Source organism: Enhydra lutris, unplaced genomic scaffold, assembly GCF_002288905.1.
Source record: "Enhydra lutris kenyoni isolate GAN:26980312 unplaced genomic scaffold, ASM228890v2 scaffoldscaffold32, whole genome shotgun sequence".
Taxonomy (NCBI): Eukaryota; Metazoa; Chordata; class Mammalia; order Carnivora; family Mustelidae; genus Enhydra; species Enhydra lutris.
Window position 1 is genome coordinate 19,034,418 of NW_019154116.1, and position 16,326 is coordinate 19,050,743.

Consider the following 16,326-nt stretch of genomic DNA (forward strand, 5'->3'; position numbering starts at 1 on the left):
GTTTTTTCTTTAAGATACTCTTCTATAACTTTGTAACACATTAAATATTGTCCTCCTGAAAATCCGTGTCCATCCACAGCCTCAAAATATTACCTCATTTGGAAATGGATTCTTTGTAGATGTAATTAGTTCAGGATCTTGAGATGAAATCATCTTGGATGTAGGATGGGCCCTAAATCCAATGACCGGGGTCCTCATAAGAAGAGGGAAATATACAAAAGTACACCAGAGTAGACAATTTGAAGATGAAGACAAATATGGAAGTTTAGCTGCTAAAGGCCAAGGAATGTCTGGGATCATCAAAAGCCAGGAGAGGCAAAGATTCTTCCCAAAAGCTTCAGAGGAAGCATGACACTACTGGCGTCTTGATTTTGGATTTTAAGTCTCCAGTATGATGGGAGAACAAATTCTTTTTGTTTTAAAGCACCCAGATTGTGATATTTTGTTACAACAGCAGTAAGAAAAGGATACAGATTTGGGTACGGAGACTGGGGCTCTGATAGCGGATACCTAAACGCACCACAGTGAGTTAGGAATAGAGAGATGGGTAGAAGCTGGAGGAACTTTGAGACACTGGGAGCAAAGAGCCTAGACTGCCGTGCAGAGCCGGTTGGTAGAAATATGCACGCACAATGCAACGCCAGAGAGGGCGCCTCGCGGAGCTGAGGCTGGCAGCGGGCCAGGCCGTGGATCCGGTGGCAGCCAAGGCCCCGGGAGTGACAGACCTGGTGCGGCGGCGGCCAGAGGCGGGCGGCGTGTCTGCGGGGCTGCGGTGCAGCCTGTTGCGGGCGGGGAGGGGGGATTCCACGCGGCAGCTACCGCGTGGTTTAGCAGGCAGGGGCCAGGCGCAGCGGGGCCTGGGGGGCGGTCAAGGAGTTCCGCTGCGGTGACCCGGGAACAGGGAGCTGGAGCTGGCCAAATTCTGGGTCCTGACCAGCCTCCAGTGGCGCCACCAGAACGTCATGCGGTTTGAGGAGCGCGACCTGCGGCGCGACGGGCTCGCCGGGGTCAGGAACCACAGCAAGAGCTCGAAGCTTGACCTGTGCCTGGTGGAGACGGCGTTCAAAGGAGAGAGGCTCCTGGGCTGTCTGAGGAACTCTGCTATGTCTGGTTTGTCATGAGTTCTGTGAAGGTGGAGGCCTGAAGCAGGACGTCCCATCCCGGAGGCCGCACCAGCCACCAACAAAAGCTTCGTGCTACAGCTCATGGGCGCCATTGCCTTCATGTGCAAAAACCACATCGTGCAAAGGGACCTAAAGCCAGACGACATCCTCTTCACCACAAGGTCTGGCATCCCCATCCTCAAGGTGGCAGACGTTGGACTAAGCAAGGTCTGTGTGGGGTGAGCCCCCCGGGGAAGAGAGGGCCATCGAGACAACAAAAATGTGAATGTGAGTAAGTACTGGCCGTCCTCGGCCTAACACTCAGACGTCTTCATGGCCCCCCAAGTCTGGGAGGGACACTGCGCAGCCAAGGCTGGCATCTTTGCCCTGCGCGTTACCATCAGGCAATGATAGAATCACTTTCATTGACTCTGAGACCAAGAAGGAGCTCCTGGGACCTCTATCAAACAGGGGACCAAATATGTCCCTGTTGGAGAGGCCCTGCTGGAAAACCCAAAGATGGAGTTGCATATCCCCCAGAAACTAAGTACTTCCATGTCTGAAGGGGTTAAGCGGCTCTTGAAAGATATGTTAGCTGCTCACCCCCAGCACCGGCTTGATGCCTTTGAACTTGAAACCCAAATGGACCAGGTCACATGTGCTGCTTAAAGTTCAGGACAAAGCATCGTGAGTGTTTTTTAAACTAGGTGAATGTACACTTTTTCTTCTGCATGCCAACTTTCTGTACTGGATTCTTCATTTCAGGCCCTACGGTGGGCCCTGTGGAGGTGGGGGGACACTGAGGGTAGAAGACACTCAAGTGCTTGTTGTGAGAGGACCCGCCCAACTCTTGAGGAGGAGAGCTTTGGGGCAGAGTAAGAGCTGGAAAGTCTAGAGAAGTTCTCTGAGTGGACATCTCAAGTGTTTTAGAAATACTTTTTCTCGATAATTAATAAATGCTTACTGAAGAAAATGTGAAAAAAAAAAAGCTTGGTAGAGAATTTTTTTTAAAGATTTATTTATTTTATTTATTTTAGAGAGAGAGGGAGAGCAAATAGTGGAAGGGACAGAGAAAGAGGGAGAGAGACAATTGGGCAGACTCCACACTGAGCACAGAGCTGATGTGGGTCTCGATCTCAGGACCCTGAGATTATGACCTGAGCCAAAATCAGGAGTCAAATGCTTAACCAACTTAGCCACCCAGGCACTCCCCTCCCCAAATGTTTCTTTTACCTTAGAGAATATATGTATCATCATGAAGAGTATGTTGGTAAAAAATTAAAGGTACTTCTGGTGAGTTCAAAAGAAGATGAAAAACATGCTACTGGAAACTGGAGGAAAGTAGGTCCTTACTATAATGTGGCAGAAAACTTGGCAGTATTGGATTCTATTATTATTGGGTGGAAAGCAGAACTTGTAAGCAATAAACTAGGATATTTATCTAAAGAGATTTCCCAGCACGGTGTTAAAGATATGTCCTGATTTCTCTTTGCTGTCATGTGTATATGGTCTTGGAGCCCCAGGTGAGGGTTGTAATAATTTTAGTGTAAATTCCCAAAATGATGTGTAACAGCCAAGTCTGTAGTGGCTAATAAAGACCATAAGATACCTGTTATTTTAAGATATGAAAAACAAAGTTATTGTATTTAGTTTTAGGTCTTTTTTGATAAAAGATGAAGCTACATCAGTTAAATCAATTATTTTTTTTTCCTGAGAATTATTTCATTTTACTTTATCACAAAAAGAGGATTTTGTTAGCTTGAATTTTGTACATGATTGACATACATTCAGCATGAACTGCCAAGAATTTTTTCCCCTCTGACATATATTTAAGTGACTGAAGAAATCATTTGAGAAATAGCTATCCATATGGAACATGTGAGTGGAAGTTCATTTGAAAACTTCTCACCTGTTTTGGTGTAATAATGCCAGAGTAGAAGTACACTTGCACTCTTAACTATGACAAATATGTTTGCACATGCAGTCCACAGTCAACATATTCAAACTGTATGTACAGAATATATGGCATACTGAATCCCCTAAGGAATATACTTCTACAATTTCTCTACTGCCTCACTTATTATTTATTGACTGGGAAGAAATTGTGTGTGTAAGAGAGAATATAGAGTAGTGGCAGTATTTGCACAATTAAGTAGGGGTGCCTGGGTGTCTCAGTGGGTTAAGCCTCTGCCTTTGGCTCAGGTTATGGTCTCAGGGTCCTGGGATCCAGCCCCGCATTGGGCTCTCTGCTCAGTGGGGAGCCTGCTTCCCCTTCTCTCTCCCTCTGCCTGCCTCTCTGCCTACTTGTGATCTCTCTCTGTCTGTCAAATAAATAAATAAAATCTTAAAAAAAAAATCAGGTAACTAACGGGAAATTCTTTCACGTATGATGCTTGGATTGACTTAGTTATTGTAATTTTTCTTTAGATTGAACAATCATAACAGTAACATAATCTCAAAATATATGCGCTGCTTATTCAATTATTTTGGCAGTTAAATGTCACTTAGCTCTACTAAATTATTTGCTCAATTTCTTTCTTGCATTTTTCCTTTTGATGAAGTACATGTTTAGTTATATTTTTCTGGTGGGATCTGGAGCCATAAAGTACTTTTGTTTTTGTATTTTAATATGTCTTTTTAAAAAATATTTTATGTTAACATATATTAAACATATAAATATATGTTAACATATATTTAATATCTTAAAATAAATAAAAATTTATTTTAAAAGATTTTTATTTATGTATGAGAGAGAGATAGTGAGACAGCAGGGTAGGAGCAGAGGGAACAGGATAATCAGGCTCCATGCTGAGGTTGGAGCCTGACTCGGGGCTCAATCTCAAGACCCTGAGACCATGACATGAGCCAAAACCAAGCATCAGAAGCTTAACTGACTGAGCCACCCAGATGTTGGTCATCTTTCCTTTAGAATGTTAGCTTGGTCATCTTTAGATTTCCTGTTAGACAAGTCTTTACCTTACTATATTTGAACATATTATTTTGTTGATCTCTGCCATTTGTTGTTCTGGATTAGAAATTTGTTTGTTATTATTATCTTCATAGATAATATTTATATCTGTTTTTTACTGTTTGATTCTAGAACTTATTTTCAATCATTAAAGTTTGTTCATTTATAGCTATGATTTTTAATTTAAGAATAGTTGGAAGAGCACCTGGGTGGCTCAGTCAGTTAATCATTCAACTCTTGATTTCAGCTCAGGTCATAATTGCAGGGTCCTGGGATCCAGCCCCACATTGGACTCTGTGTTGAGCGTGGAGCCTGCTTGAAATTCTCTCTCTCCCTCTGCCCCTACTAGCCCCTCTCTAAAAATAAAAAAAAAAAGAAAATAGAAAAGAACAGACGGATTTAAAAATCTGGTGGGAGAGATTGCTAGATGTTCACCAAAGCCTGTTTTATTTTCTTCAATAACGCATTGTGCAATACATTTTTCATACTTCTTTGAAATGCAATACAGCCCTATGACTGATAGTCAATTATGAGTAAGTGGAAAAACATGCATAACTTTCAGGTCTTGGTCATCAAACCTTCTTATATTAATTATTTTACTAGTTCCCCTTCTGTCAGCTTAATAATGAATTTCAAAGTCACCTGTTAAGGAAAAGTCCCAGGTTGAAAAAAATCCTTAATTTCTGAATCACCTCTAGAAGGACAGTGAGACATAAACCAGCAAAACTCTTGATCAGTGTGGGCCAGAAAAAGAAATTTATCTGTTCTGATCATTAAATATTTCGCTGTTTGTGGCATTGGCTGTTATTACTAGACACAGTCTTTTCCCGTTGCTATATTGTATTAATTGACTGATCAGGGAAGGCATTTTCTTAAATATGCTTAATTTACAAGTTGTCTAGAAGTTGCAATTGGACATATGTTACTACAAAATCAAAAGTTTAGAAGTGCCAAAAAAGGTAAAATTTTAAAAATTATCAAATTAGTGTTGATAGTAAATTGCAGGTTATTGTAATGTGTTTGACGATTTCTCACTGGAATTTTTTTTTTTTTAAGATTGTATTACTTTCTCTGTTAGAGAGAAAGAAAGAGCACAAGCAGGGGGAGTAGCAGACAGAGGGAGAAGCTGGCTCCCCTCGAGTAAGAAGCCCAAAGCAGAACTCAATCTTAGGACCCTGAGATCATGATCTGAGCCAAAGGCAGATGCTTAATGTACTGAATCATCCAGGCATCTCAAAGAAGATAAAAAAAGACTAACATGGAAAGATGCTCTACATCACTAATCATAGAGGAAGTGTAATAGAAAATGCAAAGTGTCACCTCAGACCAGTTAAAATGATTTATTTATTATTATTATTTTTTTAAAGACAAGTTTTGGCAAGAGTGTGGAGAAATCTGAACATTTGTTCCAAGGTTGTGTTGCCATTTGTGGAAATGTAAATTGGTGGAGCCACTATGGAAAACAGTATGGAGGTTCTTCAAAAACTAAAAGTAGAACTACCATGTGATCCAGCCATCCCATTTCTCTCTGTTTATTCAGAAGAGTTGAAATCAGAATCTCGAAGAGATAGTTGCGATGCCATGTTTATTGAGCATTACCCTTAAGAGCTAAGAGATGAAAAAACGTAAATGTACATTGACATAATTTGAAGACATTTTGCTAAGTAAAATAAGAAAGTTAAACAACATATACGGTAAATATTGGAATAGGATCGTCTATGATTCCATGGATATGAGTTATCGAAAGCAGTCACACTCGAGAGTAAATGATTGTGGCCAAGGGCTTTTGGGGCTAGGGGGGAAAGGGGAGTTGTTGTATAATGAGTATACGTTTTAGCCACGCAAGATGAAGCTCTGGAGATAGGTTGTAAAACATCATGCTTATAATTAAGAAGTTTGTATTTCACTCAGAATTTGTGAACAAGGTAGATCTCATGTTATGTGTTTTTAACCATGAGAAGAAAGAAAGAGAAGAAGAAAAAGAAGGGAGGGAGGGAAGGAGGGAAGGAAGAAAAGGAGGGACGGAGGGAGGAAAGAATAAAAGGAGAAAGCTTAAAAAGGAAGTTAGGCAGAATCAAGATATCATCTGGAAAGAAACTCTCTGGGTTGTTAGTCTAGAATTATTAAGCACAAGCGCTGTCATGACTTCCCCAATCCTTTAAATCCTGGTTCATGTGCCTTTACTTCAATTGGATGCCTGAGCATCATCTTCACATTTTTATTCTCACTGCAAAATAGTTTTTAAGTTGTTGTCAGGCTTTCTCAATTCCTGCTACATTAAAATTGTGGGGTTTGTTTTTGGTTGTTTTTTCTGCTAACTGTTGTTTGAGCCTAAAAACATTTCCCATTACTTGCTTTAACATTCAATTGAGATTTTTCGTATAGCTTCACTGAACTTGAGATGAAATCTTGTGTTACTTTTGCTGTGCCAACATAGATGTTTTATCTCTTTTTTGGTAGATGACCTGCTTAAACTGTTCTTTTTTAAAATAAAAGCATATAAATTATTTGTCAAAACAGACTTTACTTTCCAAATAAATTAGCATAACACCCACAGAAGTTGGGGGATTTTTGAGCGTTTTTATTGTTTCATCCTGATGATACTATCTATAAAGGATATAGTCACTCATTTAGTATGTATAATTTTGTTTAAAGAATAAACAATTTTGCTGAACTAAGAAGTAGAGCAGAAAACTAAAAGAAAAATGTTATTAACCAGTTAATACATCACGAATATTATTGTATTTACAGTGTATTTTATCTTTACATAGGAACCTCAAATTGCTTTGAAAATAATTCTATTTTTTTTCTATATGACAATGTGACTATTATGTGAATGTTGACTACTGAAATGAGATAGGAACATGGTTTAACTACTCAATTTTACATTGAAGTCAAGGCTTCATAATGAATATGAGAGATTTTTAAACTTTTTTTTGTTTAATTAATATTTAAATCAATGCATTAATGTACCCAAATGTCTGAAACACAACACCACAAACTGATTTTATGTTTGCAAGATTGTGCCACCAAAAATATCATCCCATTACCTTGTATTTTAAAATTAAAAATAGCTAACACTATTGAGGTATACTTTCCATAAAACGTACACAGATGTATGCTTTGGTGTATGCTTTGATGAAGAGTAAAAACAGATATAACCTTGGAACTATCATCTTAATTATTATTATAAAACATTTCTATAGCCCATACAGTTTTCTTTCCAATTATCCACATCCTTCACATATCATTCTTCTGCCTGAGGCAAAAGGTTTTCTCTAATTAAAAGGTTAGTTTTTTCTGTTCCAAAATTTCATATGAAATCTTAGAAGTTGTGTTCTTCTGTATCTGGCTTCTTTCGTTGAGCAGGCTGTTTTTGTTTCATCTTTGCTTTCATGTTTATTAGCAGTTCATTCGTTCATTACCAAGTAGTGTTATTTTGTATACAGTTCTGTGGTTTATTCATTCACTTAGTAGATATTTGTATTTTTTTTAATTTGGAGTTTTTTTTTGTTTTGTTTTGTTTTGTTTTTAAGTAAAACCACTGTGAATATTCATGTACAAGTTATTTTCTGTGTATTAGTTTAACTTTCTCTTGGTCAAATACCTAGAAATCAAATTACCTCATTATATGGGCAAAGTTGATGTGAAACTTTCCAACTATTTCACACTGCAACCAGCAATATATGAGAGACTAGGCTGTTCCACATCCTCACCAACACTTGACAAGTCTTGGTATTAGCCATTCTAGTGGCATGGAGTGGTGTTCCATTGTGGTTTAATTTGCATCTTTCTGACCACTATTAATGTTCAGTCTCTTCATGCGATTATGAGATATTCATATATCTTCTATGGGGAAGTGCATGTTCAAATATTTGCCCATGTTTTATTGGACTGTTGATCTTGAAGTTGTAGAGATCTTCTAAGGTGTGTACCCAAGTCCTTTGTCTAATAATCTATGTCAATTATTTTCTTTCCATCTCAGGCTTCCCTTTCATTTTTAAAAGTTGTCTTACAGGAAAGAGTAATAAGGTTAGATAAACTGTATCATATTTTTGAATGCTTAATGCTTTTGCATCCTATCAAGAAAGTCTTTGCGTAACCTAAGGTCAGAACATTATTTTTTTCTAAATTTTCTTCTTCATGAAGACCTTTCTTATGTTTTCTTATATTTTTCCTATCTTTCCCATGTTTATGATTTCTGTATTATACACCAGTATCTTTATGTCTATTTTTACATGGGTAAGATAGTGTGGTTTAAGAAGAAATCTTAAAAGTAGGCAGTATAAATCCTCCAAATTTGCTTAAAAAAAACTTAGGTATTCTATATGATTTATATTTAATTATAAATTGTAGAATTAGTGCCAATTTCTGAAATAAAAAATCTTGCTGAGATTTTGCTTCAGATTGCTTTGAATATGTGTAAATAAATTTGGGAAGAACTAACATTGTAACAATATTGAGGCTTGCATTTCTTGAAAATGGTCTGTCTCTCCATTTATAGTTTTTAGGTCATCTTTAATTTCTCTCAGCAATGTTTCTTAGTTTTCTTTTTATAGTATTTAGATAAATTTTGTTAACTTTATCCCTAGATAGTTAGTATTTTTGGATGATATTGTCAATGGCATTGATTTTTATATTCTATTTATGGCTATTCTCTACAGACTATAATTGAATTTGGTATATTGATCTATTATCTTATGGACTCATGAAATAAAATGATATGTTCTAATACCTTTTTTGATCCTTTATGATATTTTATATCTGCATCATGTCCTCATGAACAAAGAAAATTTAATGTTTTATTTCTATTTATTTATTTGACAGACAGAGATCACAAGTAGGCAGAGAGGCAGGCGGAGAGAGAGGAGGAAGCAGGCTCCCCACTGAGCAGAGAGCCCGATGTGGGGCTCGATCCCAGGACCCTGAAATCATGACCTGAGCCAAAGGCAGAGGCTTTAACCCACTGAGCCACCCAGGCACCTAATGTTTTATTTCTAAATTATATATATATATATTTTTTTCTTTCCTGTACTTTCTAGGACTTTAATAGAATAATTTAAAGTGGTGAAGGCAGACAGCTTTGCCTTATTCCTGGTATTATATATAAAAGAGTTATTTTTTGAGACAGCTGGGTGGCTTAGTTGGTTGAGCATCTGTCTTCAGCTCAGGTCAGTATTCCAGGGTCCTGGGATCAAATCCCGTTTGGAGCTCCTTGCTAGGGGGAGGGACGGCTCCTCCCTTTGCCTGCTGTTCTCCCTGCTTGTGCCCTGCCCCCTCTCTTTCTGACAAATAAATAAATAAAATCTTTTAAAAAATTCTTTTTTTAACTAAGCATAATTTTAGAGCTAAGGTTTTGATAGATATCATTTATCTAGCATAAAGAATTTGTCTTCCTTTCCTAGATTTATTAGTTTTTTTTTTATATGAATGGTTGATTTTATTAAAAATTTTAAAGGTTATTTTGGGGAAATTAAATGGATTTTCTTCTTTCTTCTGTTAACACAATGAAATCTATTATATAATTTTTAAGTGTTAAACCAACTCTAATCTTCTTAGGATGGACCACAGGTATTTATTTTGGCAGCCATGAAAATATGCTGCTCAAATTTTCTTTAAGAGGGTCTGCTTCAGGGAGCTCAGGGGAATGAAAGGCCATGCTCACCCTGGGCTGCTCCAAGCTGACCAACAGGCATTGTAGGGGTCCTAGCATAGGCATCTTCTCACTTGCTATGGAAATCTTTCTATGGACAACTCTTGCCCAGGAAGTTCCTACCCAACTCATCAAGATTTTGAAAAGCTGTGCTGTAGGCTGAGGTTCTTCCTGTGCAAATTTTCCCTCCCTTTCTTTAACAGATGATAGAATGCCTTAATAATTTGCCTGTTTTATCCTTTTTCCTTCACTTTTATTCTTAGTGGATTGTATTCCTAAATAAATATCTTGTATGTTTAATATACTTATTATTTTAATACTATTATATTCATATAATGATGCTTACATATATATGTATGTATGTATGAAACATCTCTCATTTTATTACAGTTTTATTTTAATAATAACATTATATATATATGTGTGTATATATATATATGAAATTTTTGCCTCATTTTTGTTGCATGTTTGCTATTCCTGGACTGGATCATATAATCTTTTCTTCTGAAAGAATTTGTACAGAATTAATGTTTATTTCTTCTTAGTATGTTTGATAGAATTCATCAGACATCTGGGCACAGACCTTATAAGAAAGTTTTAAAAGCAAATCCAATTATTAATAAATTTGGATATACTCAGACTTTCTATTTTTTTGTGTCAGTTTTGGTGACTTGTGACATCAAGAAATCTGTACATTATGTTGACATAAACTTGTTCATAATGTTTTTGTTCTTTCAGTGTCTTTAGGACCTTTAGTTATGACTCTGTATGGAGTCATACTTGCAATTTCTATTTTCTTATACTTGCAATTTGTATTTTTTTTTGGACTGGTCTAACCATAGGTTTATTGGTTTTATTTATTATTTTAACAAGACCTTTTTTTTTCCTTCAAAAAGTGTTTCTTTATTTTTTTATTTTTTATTTATTTTATTTTTATTATTTATTTATTTATTATTTGTTTGTTCTCTAGTTAGTATGTTTCATCATTCATCTTTACTATTTCCTTTCTTTTACTTACACTAGATTTAATTTGCTTTGTTTTTATTTAGCTTCTCATGAAAGAGTTTATACAATTGATACTGAGCATATAATCTTTTAGCATTTTAATGTTATATAATTTCACCTAATCACTTCTTTAGCTGCATTATAAGTATTTTGATTATTTGTGTTATTATTATTACTCAATTAAAATGTTTTCTGTTATTGTGATTTTTTTCCTTTGATCAATAACTTGTATATAATTATGTTGGTCTAATGTCCAACTTTTTGCTTATATTCTAGATAACTTTTTAATTAATTTCTAATTTAATTTCCTTTGTGTCAAAAAGCATGGTACTCTCTCATTCATTTAACATTTTAAGACTTATAACCCAGAATATAACCAATTAAATGTGCATAACACCTATACTTGAAAACAGTATATACTTCCCTATAATTTGGTGTAGCACTCTCTGAATGTCAGTCAGGTCAAGCTGAATGATACTGTGGCACGTATTTTCTATATTCATATTTATTTTCTTTCTGTTTGTTCTTGTCATAACTAGGAGAGGACTGTGAAAATCTCTAACCAAAATTGTAGAGTTCTTACTTTTGTCTATTTCATTTTCAACAGGTTCAGATAATGCTTTGTGCATTTTGAAGCTCTATTAATAAGTATACAGAGCTTTAGATTTTTTATATCTTCTTGCTGAGTTCATCCTGTTTTAATAATAAAATCTTCTTACTAATATCTGGTACTAGTCCTTCTCCAGATGTTTGCTTTCTCTCTATATATTTTTAAATATTTATTTATTTTGGGTGGGAAGGGGCAGAGGAAGAGGGCTAGAGAAATCAAAACCAAGTTCATGCTGAGCACAGGGGCCTGGGCTGGCACTGGATGTGGGCTTGGTCTCGGGACCCTGAGATCATGACCTGAGATGAAACCAAGAATTGTATGCTCACTGACTACACCACATAGGTGCCCTGATGTTTACTTTTTCATATATTACATTAGATAGTCAAGGTTTCTTATAGTGAGATATCTCATTGTGTATCTCCTTCCAACCTTTTACTTTGTAGATTGAGTTTCCTACAGATTACATTTTGACAACTTTTGCCTTTTACTAACTTTTAAATATGAAATCATTTATATTTAATGCAATTACTGATACACACAGGTTAGGCCTACCATCTTGGTATTTATTTTAAATGTCCTCAAGTTTATCTTTGTTCTCTTTTATCTTTCTTGGTCTTTTTAAAAATTCTGCCATTTGAATCTCTTATATTGGCTTATGTTATATACTCCTTGGGTCCTCTTTAACTTAGGGTTTATGATATGTATTTTTAACTTATCACAGTCTTCCTATAAATTATATTTTAACACTCCATATGTATTGTAAGAAACTTTCAAGAATACTTTCACTTGTTCCTTTTTATTCTTTGTGCTATTGTTCTTTCCTATTCATAAGTTTTCTCATAATTATGGATCACATGTTTTCTTTGCTTGTCCTGTAATTTTCTATTGGATACTGAAAATACAGATGTTATATTGTTGAGAGTCTGAATTTTTCTTCTTTCTTTTAAAAATTATTAAAGTTTTTGTCAAGCAATTAAGATAATTGTGAATGAGCCTAATTTTTTCAAGGATTGTATTTAAGTTTTATTAGGGCAAGTCTAAACTCTTTTTCCCCTTAAAACTAGTTTAGCTCAACTGATAAGATAGGACTTTTCAGAGTTCTTATCTGAATTGTGCTGGTTACACAAAATATTTTTCAGGGGTGCCTGGGTAGCATAGTCAGTTAAGCATCTGATTCTTGACTTTGGCTCAGGTCATGATCTCAGGGTCTTCAGTTCAAGCCCTGTGGAAGGAGCTTGTGCTCAGCAGGGAGTCTGCTTGAGATTATCTCCTTCTCTCCTCCTACCCCCAATAACTAAATAAATCTTTTTTTTTTTTTTTTAAGTATTTTTCAGTCTTGCCCAGTCTTCAGCAAATATCTGGGTCTCATTCTCTTTTTAACCTGCTTTTCTCCAATATTGTACCCCTCACATTTAGCTACCTCAACATTAAAATTCATATATTCTCAACTCAGCAAGACTGCTCTTCTCTGCTTGTATTTTCCTTGAAATATGTTTGTTGAGAAAACCAAATAGAATTTCCTTCATTTTTTCTTACAATTCCATCTCAGAATATATTTTAACATGTTTTTCTGTTCACTCCTTTTATCTATAAACTGATAGCTTTGACTAGAGACTCAATCTTGCTCCTATGTGATTATTTTTTGACAAGACTACTTCATATGTGGTATTATTTTCTTTTAACAGAAGTCTCATGATACTTACTGTACCTCTTCTTGTGATATTAGCTGATCCTCAAGGCTAGATCCATTAATACATTACTTATTTCTATTACAAAATGATCCCATACTAATTACATCATTCTTCTCCTTTTGTTATAAAATAAGACTTATGTAATGAGAATTTTTCCCTTATAGACCTGAGGTTACCCTATGGTTTAATTCATGTAAAAAAGATTCTGATGCTCAGATTTCTCATCTTTTTCCAGCGAATGTTGTTTCGTTTTCTCCTTAGTTTTTTGATAAGTTCCTAATAGCTATTACAACTCTGTGCTAATTGGTAATGAAAATAATCCAGACTCAATTTGTTAAAATTCTACCCCAAACATAGAATAAATTGCTTATATGGGGAGCCCTATTACTGTGTTTCTTATTTATTTACAGTACATTTCAAGACCACAATTTGCACACTCGTAGTGATCTTTGACACTGAGTATTTCAGTGTCCTGAGTCCTCTTTCACTTTTCTAAGCATTTCCATGGATAGTGATAAGAAAGTATTACACAAAAGATTCATAAATTTATACTGATAGTTACACATAAAATTCAGGACTAGGAAAAACAATTACCCAATTCCATATTATATCTGTATTTCTTCTCTTACCACACCTAGAATCCTCGTGGTCAAAGACTAATGGTTAAAGTAAAATATTGCATGATTAGTAATTTTCATTATCCGCATTTAACACAAATATCCTTAGGTAAACGATAATAACTTTACTACTAATAAGCCTCTTTGAATTTTTTTTTTTCCATCATGGAGCACCTATCTGAAAATTCCTTTTTTCTACTCTAAGTGTTGCAGTGCTCTGCTGGGGATATATAGGAAAGTTTGATTTGGGGGGACATTTTCTGAAAGCTAGGTTAGCTTTGGCCCTGCAGAGTTTAGCAATCTAGATTTGTCAGTAAATGAAATTAACAATTTAGATCAGACTCCTGTGTTGTCGATTCTTCAAACAGATTATAAAACATAGAGAGTAGTGGTTTAGCAACTTCAAGCCTTCCAAATATATATCAGCTCTGAAGCTGGAATATATTTAAATATTAATAGGACAAAAAACAAAGACTAAGAACTAGATGTTATTTTGTTATTTCTTTTGTAATGTATATGTGAAATATATGTATTTGCTTTATTCTTATAAAAAATCTATTTAAATCTAATTCTGCAAAATTTTCAGAGAAGAAAGAAATCTGATGAAACATATCAGTAGTAGACTGAAGTTTTTGTCTGACGGTATCTTGTCCTGAATTCTCTATGCTTCACGAGCTACAAGATTAATCTTCATGGAACACACTTCTTGTCAATGGTTGTCTATCTCCTGCAAACAAATGAGAACCCATATATTGATGTCTATGATCTGCCTTGCTTTGCTCACCACTCTCCCATTATACTTTACGTCCAATTTCTCCTGAATCTCAGCCTTTCTACACTTTACTCCCACTTCCTGAAAATGCTCCTCCCAACTCTGTTTTGAGCTAGCTTTGGCTTGGCTTTCAGGATTCAGTTTTATGCCACTTTTCCTAAAATTATTGAGGGTCTGCCTCTCTTATGTCATTCCATAATATTCTGAATATGGATCTATGGCACTTATTCTACTCTAGGAAAATTACTACTTAGGTTTTCTGTGCCTAGCAATATAATGTAAATCCATTGAAGAAAGGACACTATTTTATTTATTCTGCATCCAGATTGCTTGGGACATAGTAAGCTTTGAATAACTTTTTCTCAGTTCAATGGAAAAGTATTCTTTGGTAATTAGCTAATTTTAAGCAATGAGCTTCCTGTTGCTGGTAGTCTTATCTTTATCTGTCTAGCTCTTTTTATTTAAAACCCCACCAGTCCTATCCCCTTTCATGAAGTAAGCACTGCTTGTATGATGCAAAATCCACTGTATTCCCAACAATGACTTCCCTGAGAGCAGACTCAGTTCACCTTTCCCATTTGCTCTTTAAAACTCACCTATGGATGTGCAGTTTTCAGCAAATGCTAAGATTTATTGCCAAAATGCTTTCCTCTGATGATTGAGAATTTATGTAGGCACCACATATATGTATTTCAATGGGCAGTCAGCATCTTACAGAATACACAACTTGATATTCTTCTAGACTCTGAGTTTACATTATGCACTTATCCTGCTTGTTAGATAGAATAAAAATATAAATATAATGTGTATTCATCTGTAAAGATCATCTTTTCTATATAAATGATAATATAGCCACAAGAACACTTTGTAGGTGAAAATCCAATGTAACAATTTTATGTGTCTTCAGTAGGAAAATAAGGGAAGTATTAGTTCCTGGACAAAATCAAGGATGAGCAAAACAAATAACACTTTTCCATAGAGTAATTCACCAGAGTGTGATCTCTCAAAAAACTTTCCACTAAAAAAATATCCTATAGAATGCATTAAAAAAGAAAGAAAAGTATATCCTGTGTATATAGCCAGAAGCAAAATCTATAGTGGGAAAGAGATCCATGCATTCTAATGAGAACATGTATTAACACTAACTCAGGCTTTTTTCTGTGTCATTTCATTCAATCATCAGAGGACATCTTTGTAGCTCACTGAAAAACTTATGGAAACATTAACATTTTCACCTTTTTGAATGGATATCTGTATGACATGAATCATACACTAAGGAAGGAGATTGAAGGAGATAAAAGTGATACTGTTAAAATACTTCACAAATCTAATCTTAGATCTGGATCTCATTTGTTCCCATTGGATAATACACTGTGCATTTGAAAAGAATAATATAAAATGTTCTAAATTGGGTTTCTCGATGTGACTCCAACCAAAAACATTCACTCTTTTTCATATTCGTGGATTTTCATATTCCACTGATGTTGTAGACAGTAGTTCCAATTGGGAGAAACTATCAGGACAATACTTTCCATATTTATTATTTCATCATTTTAGATTATATTTTGAGAATTTAAATTTTACATCATTTATTGGATCATTATCTCATGCATATAACTTATAGACAAAAATATATGCATATATTAGAGGTAAATGTGCGTCTTTTTCTAATAGTGTACATGTCCACAAAATATTTGAAGACCTCTGGTGAAGAAGCTTCCATTAAGAGTAGCCAACTGAATTTTGTAATTGGTTGACTCTCCTACATGATAAAGAGACACAGCAGATTTTCCCAACCTATGCAAGAAAGTGAAGTATTATAATTAATGAGTGAATTAAACTTGCTTATAGTAAGATACACTGTTTATCTTATCTTCCCTACACCAAAATCTTAAGGTCATATTTAG

General features: G+C 35.3%; 1 pseudogene; it reads left to right on the forward strand.

Moving 5' to 3' along the window:
* The first annotated feature begins 632 nt into the window (after window positions 1–632).
* On the forward strand, window positions 633–1,772 carry LOC111153417 (annotated as a pseudogene).
* Window positions 1,773–16,326: the final 14,554 nt, after the last annotated feature.